Source organism: Gadus chalcogrammus, chromosome 17 (assembly GCF_026213295.1).
Source record: "Gadus chalcogrammus isolate NIFS_2021 chromosome 17, NIFS_Gcha_1.0, whole genome shotgun sequence".
In the NCBI taxonomy this organism is placed as follows: Eukaryota; Metazoa; Chordata; class Actinopteri; order Gadiformes; family Gadidae; genus Gadus; species Gadus chalcogrammus.
The window spans coordinates 15,708,887-15,717,917 of record NC_079428.1 but is presented as its reverse complement, the minus strand read 5'-3'; the positions used below and the strand labels follow the sequence as shown (position 1 = coordinate 15,717,917).

The following is a 9,031-nucleotide window of genomic DNA, read 5'->3' as shown; positions in this document are numbered from 1 at the left end:
GTTTGAAAAATGCCCCACCTGCCGGCGACTTTCATTGGTTAATGCTGCAATTTTGTTCCCCCCACGGGCGCTCTGCTTAATACGGATACAAATCAATTTTGCTACACTTTTTGCAAAAGTAACCGCAAGAAAAACAACAGCTGAGAATCGTATCAGCAGATTCGAGCAGTTGTATCGATGGACTTGTGCTCGCTCATTAAAGTGCTCATTGAACATAGCGATCTATATAATTTCATTTGTGAGGAAATATTTCACAGATGTGCAACTTCTGATGCACTAGTTCATCAGCCATACCACCCTGAACATGCCCGATCTCGTCTGATCTCGGAAGCTAAGCAGGGTCGGGCCTGGTTAGTACTTGGATGGGAGACCGCCTGGGAATACCAGGTGCTGTAAGTGGTGTCGGGTGGTGGTCAATAGCTGGCACTCTTCGCTCTGGCCTTAACATCACTCCCGATGCCCCAGTGCAGTGACGGGGACACTGTGCTGCGGAAGGCGCCGTCCTTCGGAGGAGACGTAAAACCGAGGTCCTGACTCACTGAGGTCATAAAAAAAGATCCCAGGGCACTTATCGCAAAGAGTAGGGCTTCCCCCGGTGTCCTGGCCCAACCAGGCTCATTCAATCTGGCCCCCTAATTATCCCCCTGTATAATTGTATAATTGGCTGACTCATTAATTCCCTCACCCTCCACCTCGAGCTGGTGTGTGGTGAGCGTTCTGGCGCAGATTGGCTGCCGTGCATCACCCCTAGTGGGTGCTACACACTGGTGGTGGTGAGTGAGGTCCCCCCCTTCAATGTAAAAGCGTCTTTGAGTGTCTAGGAAAAAGCGCTATATAAATTCAATGCATTATTATTATTATTCACATTTGGATTTACAAATGCACAACTTTTGTGCATGTTCTTAGATTATGAAACACGGGTGTGCGAATGTGTTTTGCACCAACTGCGTTGCTGTGGTGACCCACAACTGCAGTGGTAAGACATTCACCAAGGGACTGTACCTTTAAGGGAAACAGTTCCGGTTTACTACTTTTCCGATTTACGACAGTTCGGATTCTCGGCAGTTACGTTTGAACTCATGTTGGAGTAACACATGTTTTGATTGAAGTGGAGAGTAAAGCTGACTCGACCCATCTCCGTCTCTTGTCTCGTCATTTACCGCACTCCACAATTGGTGACCCCTGATGCGAGTTGGATACGGCTGAACTATATTACACATCGACGGTGATAACAATGCGCCCGCTGCGGCGCCGGCCGCCGCTGGCAGCGCGGCTAACGACGCGGCTAACGTCGGTGCTATCTATGCTGCCACCGTCAAGTTACCAGACTTTTGGCAGCAAAACCCACGGTCGTGGTTCCAACACATCGAAGCCCAGGTCCAGCTGAGAGGAATAACGCAGGACGTGACGAAGTATTTCCACGTGGTAGCAGCCTTAGATGCCTCGACGACGGCCAGGTCTATGGCGCGGTTGGAGGCTCCTCCAGCTGTCGGCAAGTACGACGCACTCAAGACGGTCCTCGTTTACCTTTTTGAACTGTCGGAGCTGGAGAAGGCGGACCGCCTGCTTTCCCTAAACGGCCTGGGCGACAGCAAGCCGTCCGAGTTGATGGAGAGGATGCTGGCTGTGCTGGGTTCGGCGGATTCCTCCTTCCTTTTCGCCCACATCTTCCTGCGACAACTTCCAGCACCTGTGCGCACCGCACTGGCCAGCTCCCCCCTCTTTGCCTCCAAGGACTACCGGGCGGTGGCTGTGGAGGCCGACAGGTTTTTCCTCGCCAACTGGCAGCAGTTTGTCCATGCGCTGCTGCCCCCCCAGCACACGTCGGCCCCACTTCCGCCCCCGGGGTACGACCCGGACATTGCAGCCGCTGTGACAGCCCACCGACAGCGTGGCGACGGGTGTTGTTACTACCATGCCAGGTTTGGGGCCAAGGCCAAGCAGTGTCGCCAGCCTGGCAGTTTTGGGGCCCGGGGAAAAGCCCGGGCCAGCGCTCATTAACAGCTGTGAGCGCTGGTCGGGACTGCGTCGAAAAAAGAAGCGCAAGGGTACCCTTTGGCGTCAGAAACTGAAGCCAAAGTCACTGTCAAAAATCGACGCGTTCAGAGTGAGAATGTGTTGGAACTGCGGCCCCCAGTCCGAGGAAAGGTCGGATGGTGTGCCGAAACAGGCCACCCAAGCCATAACGAACGCCCGGGCCACCTCAGCTGCTGTAGTGTAGGACAGGGGAACCACTTCTGGCCACCTGGTGGTCCTGTCCACCATGGTGAGGTGGTAGGTGCAACCACGGGAGGGTGAAAGCGGGCCCACCAGGTCCACATTCACATGGTGAATGCCGAGAGGCAGTCGGCTACAAAATCTCTCGGGTGGTTATTGGTTCCGTCCACTTGGGCCTCGACTACACAGCTATGGCTGGGGATCAGGCTACGGACTCTGAGGTACAGGCCTACAGGACGGCCCCCACAGCGCTCCTCATGGAGGATGTGGTATTTGGCACGGCCAACACTACGCTCCTCTGCGACGTCTCCACTGGCCAACCGTGCCCCATGGTGCCTGCTGGCTGGAGGCGTAAGGTCTTTGACACGATCCACAGCCTTTCCCACCCGGGGGTGAAGACCTCTGCCAAGCTGGTGGGGACCAAGTTCGTCTGGCCGGGCCTGCGGAAGGACGTCAGGGCCTGGGCCGCTGTCTGTGTGGCGTGCCAGCGTGTGAAGGTAACTCGTCATGCCAAAGCCCCATTGGCCCTCTTCAAAGTGCCGGAGAGGCGTTTTGACCATGTGAATGTGGATCTGGTGGGCCCGCTTTCACCCTCCCGTGGTTACACGTACCACCTCACCATGGTGGACAGGACCACCAGGTGGCCAGAAGTGGTTGCCCTGTCCTACACTACAGCAGCTGAGGTGGCCCGGGCGTTCGTTATGGCTTGGGTGGCCTGTTTCGGCACACCGTCCGACCTTTCCTCGTACTGGGGGCCGCAGTTCCAACACATTCTCACTCTGAACGCGTCGATTTTTGACGAACGGTCAGTGACTTTGGCTTCAGTTTCTGACGCCAAAGGGTACCCTTGCGCTTCTTTTTTCGACGCATGGGGTTTTCAACTCGTTACAATGTAACCCCTTCACGGGGGACCCGATGGCTGCACATAGAGACGCTATGAGCATTCATCCCATTGGCTAACGGAGGACCTTGCGCTTCTTTTTTCGACGCAGGGGGTTTTCCACTCATTACAATGTATTCCCTCCACGGCAATATATGAAGCTATGAGCATTCATCCCATTGGCTAACGGAAGAGCCGATGGCTGCACATAGAGACGCTATGAGAATTCATCCCATTGGCTAACGCAGGACCATGTGCTTCTTTTTTCGACGCAGGGGGTTTTCCACTCATTACAATGTAATCCCTCCACGGCAAGGTTTTCCACTCATTGCAATGTAATCCCTCCACGGCAATGTATGAAGCTATGAGCATTCATTCATCCCATTGGCTAGACCCGATGGCTGCACATTAACGGCGATTTTACAGTGAAATCTGTGACATTCCTCAACACAACTACACCAACGTGTCCTTGTTAATTACACAACATGTGTGGGTTAAGTTTATGGGCATCAGTTGTCCTGTTTTGTGCTTTGATTGAGGGAAACAATCGTTTTTTTGATCAGTGCTGGGTAGCTGAGGTCGTTGCTATAGAGACCAAGACAGACAGAGCAACCCCTTCTCATCAAAATTACGTTCCCAGAGAACTATTTGGCATTCTCAATTACGTTTGTCTAAAAAACGTAGGTATTTTGTCCGTGATTACGTTTTATTGAACATATCGTAAATACGAATTCGTTCTCAGCCCATTTTTTGCCATTTATTTACCATGTTACTATGGCAGAATAAAGAATAAATTCATGCATTATCATTCAACTTGAACATGTGTTTTTACAGTATAGAGTGGTGGAGTGTGTTGGCCAACCCGGAAGTGAGCGTCCTCAAAAACTGAAAATAAATAAATAAATATAAATAACCGTGCTCAAAGAACGAAATGTAAACTAATGCATTCTGAATGGGAGTGTTTCTCCGATTTTTCCATGCTACACAGCACGAAATGTAAACCCATGCAAATAAAGACCTCATGGTCCTAATAATTTAAACATCATTAATCTCCTGAGTGTGTAGGGTGGTATTCTATTTTTTTCAACGGGGCTGCATCCAGGTACTTGACCGTCATGGTTGCTATGGTGGTTGCTATCGACCACCCCCTCTAATCCTTATATGGCTCTAAAAACCACGCGGCAAAGGAGCTGCCGTTAATTGTGTTGTTTTTGTCGTAAACTAGGGTCCGATGGTTAAAAAATAGACAGATATTCCAAGGTATCCTTAAAGGCAGCTTGAATGTTTTTATTTTCTGCAGTTTAGACTTCTTCTATAACCTATTTTTGAAAGCAAAACACCAAGCTCATTGATTTAACGAGTCATTCCTTCTCCTGAGTTTGCTTCCTATTTATGTCTAGTGTACACCCCTACTGTCCACAAGCATCCCCCCCCCCCCCTCCCCATATGGATTTGGGGAATTGTTGCCACGTCCCAGTGGTGGAGGTATCATATAGGCCTATATGAAAGAGGGCATTCAATTATACTACAATGATCAATTAGGAGGCCGAAGCCCTAAAGGAAGTGATGCAATAGGTGACTGAGTCGAGAAAATTTAAGTAAGCTGTACCTTGGGCTCTCTTATATATCAAAGGGGGTCTCAAAGGACGCATACGCTTCAACCTGTGGCTCCAGCCCTACAGGAAATGACTCAGCAAGTGCTCCATCTCGTTGCACCTCACCCAGCGGCTCGCTTGCAAGATTTTGGCCTGAAGTTCTTCCCAGACCTACACCGGTCCGTAGCCATCCAACATGCATATCTGAGAATCAGGCCTCTCTTTAATAATGACAAAAACTTATGAGAGAAATACACATTAACTTTTTGTTATCGCATAAGCGGCGTGGTGCCGGCTCCTTTTGACCTTTTGGACCTGTTTGTTTGGGGGAATTCTGGGGGGGCCTGTGTGGTGACCCACAACTGCAGTGGTAAGACATTCACCAAGGGACTGTACCTTTAAGGGAAACAGTTCCGGTTTACGACAGTTCCAGTTTACTACTGTTCCGATTTACGACAGTTCGGATTCTCGGCAGTTACGTTTGAACTCATGTTGGAGTAACACGTGTTTTGATTGAAGTGGAGAGTAAAGCTGACTCGACCCATCTCTGTCCCTTGTCTCGTCATTTACCGCACTCCACACTGCAATGATTGTAGTAAAAGTGTCAAGTGCATGAATCTTTGAAGTTGTGATGCACAGGATAGGATTTGTGCACCTGGAACAAAGACGTGTGAACTCGTAGACCCTACTTAGTGTTTACAATGGTAGAAAAAATACTTATGACATCAAATGTACTGTTACACATTTGTGACTTTAGAGTACACATGCGAAATAAATATTTAGGACTTAAAATTTACTGTTACACATTTGTGACTTTAGTGTACGCATTCAAAATCTGCAGTTACAGGTGCTAAAGACTTTTGCTATAATAATACCTTTATACTCCTCCTCCTGTCCAAAACACATACACACTACACCGAATATAGTGTAAAACTTACGGTTACAAAATAAATTTGTTAGAATTTATTTCAGTAATCTGTCTCAAAAGTTATAAGGAAGTTGAGGATGCAAAACAAAACATACAAAGCACCAAACAAACAGGAACAGAAAACTCAGCTATTCAAAACACACAGGATTGTGAACAGCAGAATATTTAAAACAACGTGAACATTTATTATGCATCAAGGTCAGTAAAAAGCTGTAAAAACATATGAAATGTAATGTGTAATTTAATTATCAGTTTTAACAATCCTACTTTTAAATCATTCAAGCTTGTGCACATATTGATCCACGCAGAGTAGTAGGATTCATGTTTGTTTTAAGTCATTACAAAGAGATAATTGTCTCCAACACAGGACAACATGCAGGTGGTGAAGAGGCTAATACACTGTATGCATTAAATGTTCAGATCATATTAAAAAAGATTGAAACTTTCCGAAGCATTCATTTAAGAAACAAATTAAATATAATTTGAGAAAACGACAAAAATTTGTTTGGAAGTTTAATTCATGAACAAAATTGCTCTGTGGATTCCTTTATAGTTGAAGGGTTGAGTCAAGAAATGTCAAGACTAAATACCATCTTTAATTTAGTATGTTTAAGTCTATTAATAGAACAATTTAGCTGATAAGACAGCAGCTGAATGGGAGGCTTAGCGATGTCTAATTATGGGCTGGCAGATGAAAAAAAAGAGATGAAATCCAGACCTTTAGAGCAGTGGTTCTTAAACTTTTTGTCTGGCGACCCCACAAAAAAGTATTGTAAGGTCTGACGACCCCACTTTCCCCAAACCCATTCTAAGTCCTTACTCAAAATACCCCCTCAAACGTTAACAACTAAATCAAGCAAAAAATAGTAGGCAAAGTAATTAGTTTTATTTATTCCATATGAACAACAACCGAGAAAACCAAACAATCACGATTAAACAATAGGCTGCCGCTATCAGATCAGAAAAGCACACACACACACACACACACACACACACACACACACACACACACACACACACACACACACACACACACACACACACACACACACACAGCATTAGGCTTACAACGTTACATGAATTATATATATGGCGAGAACAATAACGGTATTTTTTTATTTCGCTTTTCTGGTTTACTATCTTTAACAATTTCAATGGGAAGGGTGGGCCTGCTTCCGTGAACATAGCAAGTTTATTCTAGGAGGAACTCTGCAAAAGCAGAGTTTGCGTCTGAGAGGAAGGTGCGCACCTCGCTTCGCAACTCTAACAGGCGTGTGAGAACGCAAAAGGTTTTGCTTTCAGCCAAACCTTTGCTTTCAACCAAACAATCACGATTAAACAATAGGCTGCCGCTATCAGATCAGAAAAGCACACGCGCACACACACACACACACACACACACACACACACACACACACACACACACACACACACACACACACACACACACACACACACACACACACACACACACACACACACACACACACACAGCATTAGGCTTACAACGTTACATGAATTATATATATGGCGAGAACAATAACGGTATTTTTTTATTTCGCTTTTCTGGTTTACTATCTTTAACAATTTCAATGGGAAGGGTGGGCCTGCTTCCGTGAACATAGCAAGTTAATTCTAGGAGGAATGCTGCATACGGCGACACGGAGATTTTCCTCCACGGTGCTGAGCCGACATCTGTATTTATTTTTTATATATGCGAGGGACGAAAATGTCTTCTCGCACAGATAGGTCGACCCGAACGGAGTTAGAATGTCCATGGCAGCCTTGGACAATCTGGGGTATTCCTGCGCAACAGACAGCCAGAATTCATCCAGTGATTTTGAGGCAAACGATGTCTGTATGGTTCGGTCACTGGATAGCTCAAGCAGCGCATCTTCGAGCTCAGATGACAGATCGTTTGAAGAGCAGCTGGTGAATGGTTGTCGTATCCAATCATAATTCTCCACATTTCCCGTCGGAAAATATTGATGGAATTTTTCGAGGAGGCTTTGGAGATGAACGTTGATGGAGGCCTTCAATGAATTTACATTCACGTCTTCCTCCTCCAAAAAGTCATGGAGCTCCGAAAACATCTCAAAATCCCCACTCTCCGCACGGACTGCCCAACGCTGCAGCTTTTTTGTGAAAGCATTCACTTTGTCCGAGAGGGTCAGGATGTTAGTGTTAAGGCCTTGTAGTGACAGGTTGAGCATATTTAATTTGTCGAATATGCATGACAAATAAGCAAGACGGGCTATCCATTCCGAGTCAGTGAGATGGTGCGCAAAAGCAGAGTTTGCGTCTGAGAGGAAGGTGCGCACCTCGCTTCGCAACTCTAACAGGCGTGTGAGAACCTTGCCCCGTGAAAGCCACCTAACTTCAGAATGGAAAAGAAGGGATTCGTGTGAAGACCCCATTTCCTGACAGAGAAGGGTGAAGAGTCTAGTATTGAGTGGGCGAGATTTGATGAAATTCACCATTTGAATTGCTGTCTGGAGAACATTGTTAAGCTCGGGCTCAAGTGTCTTGGATGCCAGGGCTTCTCTGTGGATAATGCAATGGGTGAACTTGGCATGTGGTGCAACGCTAAGGACCTTTGCTTTCAGCCCTTTATTTTTCCCCAACATAGCTGCCGCACCGTCTGTGCATATGCTTAGGCAGTTGGCCCATTGCAGCCCTGCGTCTTCCATCCAACCATTGAGACAATTAAAAATGTCACTGCCAGTACACCTTCCTTCCATCGGAGAGCAGAACAGCATGTCTTCGTGAAGTTTTCCTTCATAACTGTAGCGAACAAACACCAACAATTGTGCGACACTTGTCACGTCAGTAGACTCATCTAACTGTAAAGAAAACATGCCGTTTTTTACTCTCTCGATTATCTGACATTTCATGTCATTAGCGATCTCGATAATGCGCTTGGACACTGTGTCATTGGAGAGGGGTATTTGCTTGAGTGCACTTGCAATCTTTTCACCATGCATTGCGGTGGTCATCGCAATTGCTGCAGGGAGGATGAGGCTTTCGGCAATTGTGTGTGGCTTCTGTGCTTTTGCCACAAGGTGGGCCACTTCGTAGGAAGCTGCCAAGGCTTTGGCGGGCAAGGTTGCTTGCTCATGCACTGCGGTCTTCTGACCTTGCAGGGCAGCTTCTTTTCGCAGAAAGAAAGTCATTTGTTTCGTAGCTTCCTCGGGATGGCGGGTTTCGAGATGTCGTTTCAGTTTGACAGGTTTTAAGCTCTCATTCGCCAGAACATCGCCGCAAATCACGCATTGTGGGTGGTCGAGGTTACCTTTTACTTGGCAAGTGAATCCATATTTCAGAAATTCTTTCTGATAATGCCGACGCCTCGTTTGTTCCTTTTTATTCTCACCGGCCTGTAGACTTGTCCCAGGCCGGTGGGACAAGCGA

General features: G+C 47.0%; 1 non-coding gene across 1 annotated transcript; it reads left to right on the top strand.

Moving 5' to 3' along the window:
- The first annotated feature begins 280 nt into the window (after window positions 1–280).
- Window positions 281–399, top strand: LOC130370624 (5S ribosomal RNA). Its single transcript, XR_008893105.1, has one exon. It is a non-coding gene; the product is annotated as a 5S ribosomal RNA (ribosomal RNA).
- The last annotated feature ends 8,632 nt before the right edge of the window (window positions 400–9,031 follow it).